Raw genomic sequence first — 6000 nt, forward strand, 5'->3', positions numbered from 1 at the left:
CAAGAAACATCTAATAAAATGGTGTCCGACTTAGAATCAAAGAGCATCAAGTTTTGATGGCACTACACCTTTCAATGTTTGATACAGTTGCCACCAGAAACATGTGGAACAATGAAGAAAAAGCTATAGAGCTGATCTTGGCCTTAAAAGGAAATGCTTCAGTAGTTCTTGAAAGCGTACCAGTGAGTAACAGAAATAATTACGATAATATAATGGAGGCACTACAACGCAAGTACGGTGGAGAACATAAAAAGGAATTATACCGAATGGAATTGCGTGGTAGAGTGCAGAATTCCAATGAGACACTACAAGACTTTGCATTGGAAATCGAGCGCTTGTTACAGCTTGCTTATCCAGGAGAACACCACCCATTTTTAGACATTTTCAAGACAGATGCATTTGTAAATGCCATTCGCGATCCTGAGATAAAACATGCATGAAGTCATTCGCTGAAACCGTCTCTTTTGCGCTGGCACAAGAAACGGCGAAAATAATTTCAAGGTGCGAAATGTTGAGGTTTTCGCTGAAAACGAGGGAAATATAGTCACCGAGTTAAAGGAATTAAAAGAGGCAGTTTTAGAGGGTTTAAACGAGAACCAAGTAAAGCCAAAACCAAATGTTATAACTGCGGTAAAACCGGTCATATCCAGCGAAACTGTAAAGCACCAAGAAAACGTACCAGGTAGGTTTAACCACCAAGAAACAACCAGCGGGGAAATCATCAACCATCACAAGAGTCACCTAGCACTGAGGGGCAAGAGCTCCCACATCTGAGGGCCCCACAATCTCCATATCTGTAATGCAGCAGAAAAATAGTAATCTTACTGCTAGTGGGTACAATAATGGTCGAAGGAAAATTTTTACAATAGACACAATAGTTCCTGTAAAAGTGCTTAACTTGTCCAGCTATGTAAAAGTCATCAAGCCAAATTCCGAACTACGTACATGTGCTTCAGCAGAGGCAGTAGTCAATTGTGTCAATAAATCCATCAAAGAACACGAGTTACTATCGGATTATGTAGGGAAATGGGTAGAAAAACTAGCGCCGTCAGATAAAAACAAGTAAGAGTGCTATATTCGGCTGTGCCGAATCTTATATATCCTTCACCATAGTGTATTTTAAACATCTTTTATAAATTTTAAATTTTTTCCCGACTACATTATTATTACATCAAAAGCTAAACAAAAGGAATAACAACAACAACGCTAAACGAAATAAAACACAAAATACACAAGGCATCTAAACCAACAGACATCTAAACATACATAACGAAAAACACAGAAAAACATAAATAACAACGTAATGACGCCAACAGCATCCAAACCAAGGGTGCCCAAGCTCTATGCGCTTGGTACTCTTTTGTTTTTGTAAATGCGCTTAGCTATAGACAGTGTGTTTTCTATACACTTATATGCGCTTATCACTAGCAATACGTTGTTGTTGTTCTTAACAGTATACAAGCAAGAGTAAAACAACAACACTTTCGTATTCATTGCCACATTGACGAGACGTAGATTTTGTTTTTGTTTATCGTAAAAAAATTGTTTTAAAAAGCAATTGGAAAAAATTTGTGTTAGTTTTAAATTTCAAACTTACATTATTCGTATAAAAATTATTGTACAATAACTCACAATCTACTCTCATATAATTGAACACGTTTTAAATACTTTTTTCTATTCATTAAAAATATATTTGCAAAACAAAAGGGAAAATTATTTTATTTTAACAAAAAATGCAAATCATATTTTTTTGTATGTTTGGATTCCAAACATACAAAAAATACACAGCTGAATAAAACCAAATACATCTACACACACACGTGTACATCTTTTTCTATATACAGTGTTGTTGCTTTTTTAACAATTTTTTGATGAAATTTTCAGAGGTTGTCTCATATCTCCGTTATTTACCGACCGATTTTGCTGATTTTAAATAGCGATCTTCTTTCATGCTTTCAGAGGTATTCCTTTAGCAAAACGAAACGAAGTGAAGGAGTTGGTGAGCGAAATGGATCGGAACGGCGTAATCGAACCACCTTCTAGTCCTTGGAGCTCGCCTGTGGTTTTAGTTAAGAAAAAAGATGGCAGCACAAGATTCTGTGTCGATTACAGAAAGCTGAATGATGTCACCAAGAAAGACAGCTATCCGATAACTAGAATTGATGATACTCTGGACACGCTAGCTGGAATGGTTCTCCACATTGGACTTGCAAAGTGGATATTGGCAATTAGAGATTGCAGACAATGGCAAAGAAAAGACAGCGTTTAGTGCTAGTGATGGACTTTGGCAGTTTAATGCAATGCCCTTTGGACTCTGCAATGCTCCAGTAACATTCGAGCGCTTAATGGAACAGGTATTAAAAGGACTTCATGGGAAAACATGCTTGGTGTACCTCGACGACATACTTGTAATGGGAAAGACTTTTGATGAACACCTGAAGAACCTTGGAGAAGTCCTTAAAAGAATATCAGCGGCTGGACTTAAACTTAGTGTAAAGAAGTGTGCATTATTTCAAAAGGAAATTAAATATTTGGGACATCGTATAACAGCTGACGGAATATCGATTGAACGCCTTCAGTCTTATGATTTTAGCACTGAGCACAGGAAAGGTGGAAAACATGGTAATGCGGATACTCTATCGAGAAGACCATGTAATGCAAATATTACGCAAAGGCTGAGGTAAAAGAAAGCGTCATCGATGTTTGTCTAACACATATAGATTCCAATGAGGATTGGTCCCCGATGAACCCGTACTGGCAAAGATAATATCGGCTAAAGAAGACGGCAGAACGTCTTCTTCTTTCACGCAATGACAGTCCATTAATGAAATCTTATTGGGCTCTATGGAATAGTTTACAAGTATTAAATGGCTGCCTACACCGTATATGCAGACGGAAAAACGGTGACAAATCTAATTGTGGTGCCTACCTCTAAAATAAATGAGGTATTGAAGGAGTTCCATGACGGTGCAAGTGGTGGTCATCTTGGTGTGACGAAAAGGTAAAACAACGGTTTTATTGGGTCGGTTGTCAACAATCGGTAGCCGATTGTATTTCAAATTGTCAACAATGCATAGCAGCCAAAGGTCCAGTAAGAAGAAGTCGTGGACAACTTCAGCAGTACAACTCAGGTGCGCCATTTGAGAGGATTTCAATGGATGTAGCAGGCCCTTTCCCTATTAGTGATGCCGGAAACTGTTATGTTCTATTGGTTATGGATTATTTCAGCAAATGGCCAGAGGTGTATGCCATTCCCAACCAGGAAGCTAGAACAGTCGTAGGCGTGTTTGTGAACAACTGGATATGTCGTTATGGTGTACCATGGAATTACACTCGGACCAGGCAGAAATTTTGAATCCGCTGTGTTCAAAGAAATGTGCGATTTATAATCCGCTTGTGTAGTCTATTTGGCCCTATAGAAAGGCTTAAATAATATAAAGATTTGTAATTCAGGTCTGAGTTGGAGAACAACTCTCGCCTCATCGTTTTTATTTCTTAAGGACGGTCAGGCTTGTGCTTGTTGCTGGGCTTTCGACAGAATTACTCCTCACCCCGCACTATTTTAATGCACTTCCTCGTATAACTGTTCTAAGTTATGCGTTGTCTTCATTAAACGCGTGCTTTCGTTTTACCTCAGAGTGAGGGTATGTTTTAAACTGGTGGAGACCATAGAATACTCACGATATAAACTGGTGGAGACCATTTAAACTCAAATATATTCTGGTGGAAACCATTAATACTTTTGATGAAATTAAGTCCATATGCCCCAACTTCCTATATGAAGGTATATAAAAAAATTGAAAAATCCCCTTTTTATGCGAGTTTTTGAAATTTTTTAACGGTAAAGCTGATTGCAATTCATTTGAGTTAGAAATGAATTGCAATTTATTTTGTTCAAATTCATATGAATTGACTCATATTTAATTCAATTTATTTTTTATGTAAAAAGAATAAATTCAAAATTATCTATTTCAATTAATTCAAAAATAAGTGATTCATTTACAGCTCTGCTAATAAAAACTACTTTTGTAACATAAACTTCAAGTGAGGTTATGTTTTATTGGTGGAGACCATAGAATACTCAAACGTTTTTAACTGGTGGAGACCATAAAATACTCACGATATAACCTAGTGAAGACCATTTAAACTCAAATATAAACTGGTGGAGACCATTAAAACTCTAGAACTTTTTTCTGGTGGAGACCATTAATACTTTTGATGAAATCAAGTCCGGATGCTCCAACTTCCTATATGAAGGTATAGGTCGGTTGGTGGGGTTTTCTCTGGACAAACGTGTTATAACCTGGCAATATGAGTGCCTAATGCACCGCCATCCTATTTAAAACCCAAAAAATTTCTATTTCAATTAATTCAAAAATAAGTGATTCATTTACAGCTCTGCTAATAAAAACTACTTTTGTAACATAAACTTTTTATATACATATTTGTAGATGTTCTCATTATAAATCATAGTAGAAATAAATTTTTCTACTATGTTATAAATGCTTAATTATAAAATAAAAATTCCGAATTTAGCTTTTAAAAGCTAAAACATACAGATTCAGGCTAAATGATAAATAAAAAGACTAGATTTAGCCTTAAAAATGCTAACCGGTTAACATTGCCTGTGACCTATTCAAATTTTTCGGATAAATGGATGGATAGCCAGAGAGGCGTAATGCTGTGATAAGGGATGTAATTGTTATTTGTGTTCTCTTAGAAAGAAATGCGACATTAATTGTATTGGAGTTAAAAATATGAGGATTTGAAAATGTCATTGCATTATATCTCGAAAACAACTTATGTCATGCGAAAATATTCCTCAACCAAAATGTAAAAAAAGGAGTCGTAATTCAGGTCTGAGTTGGAGAACACTTCTCGCGTCATCGCGATTATTTCTTAAACGCGTTCAGACTTGTGTTTGTTGCCTGGCTTTCGGCAGTTTTGCGTCTCGCTCGCACTGGTATATGTTGTTTACATTAACCTCGTGCTTTAGTTTCACCTCAAGTAAGGTTGTTTTATTGGCTTACACCACAGAATACTAAAGTGTTTGGAACTTTATATTGAAATTGTTGATGGCGTTTTATCCTTTTGGACCAGCCAAGTAAATCTCCCATCCCTTGATTTTTTTAAGTAAAGCACGGAATAATCCCAAATTTGACAAAAAAATGTAAAAAAATAATTTTCTATGACATTCATCTTTAGAAAAAAAAAGATTTATATGTGCCAAATTTCATCACATCATCTTGAAAATTGCGACCTGTAGCGTGCGCACAAGGTTTACACACAGACGGATGGATTCCGAGCCGATTGGTATACTTTAAAGTGGGTTTAGGACCAATATTTTTGGGTGTTACATACATCAGCACAAACGTATAATACCGACATCAGCAAAGCGTAAAATTTTCTTGCTTCTTTCTACTGTTGTATAGTGTACTACTTTACAGTGTAGTCTATATGAAACGACAAAAAAAGCGCTTCATTTTAGATTTTGTATGAATATATGTTTGAAAAAAACTAAAGCATAAACTATTATTTTTGTTCATTGCCATCGGGAATGCAATTTAAGATATAAATAATGAAAGATTTTAAGAAATTTAACAAATAATGGACTGTTATGTGTATAAAAATATCCTCCATGGTGTTTTGCACTCATATGGAGTTCTCTAAATGTCAATTAAATGAAAATATTATCAGGATAATTTTGCTTAGAGCACATGAAATTTTCTGGAACTTTTATGACCTATGTTAAGTAGATGTCAATTTTTAATAAGATATCTAAAATTCCTCAGAAAACTCCTTATTTTCCTGGTCTATATATGTTGGCATAAATATGACTAAATATTTAAAAATATTCGATGGTCGCATATAGATTTTACCAAATAAAAATATTCAAAATCTTTGACATGAATAATAGTACTTTTAAATATTGTCCGATGTGATATTAAAAATAGAAATTTTGTTAATTGCAATTCAAAAACAAAATAATACAAATGGAAA

This window comes from Lucilia cuprina, chromosome 3, assembly GCF_022045245.1.
Source record: "Lucilia cuprina isolate Lc7/37 chromosome 3, ASM2204524v1, whole genome shotgun sequence".
NCBI lineage: Eukaryota > Metazoa > Arthropoda > Insecta > Diptera > Calliphoridae > Lucilia > Lucilia cuprina.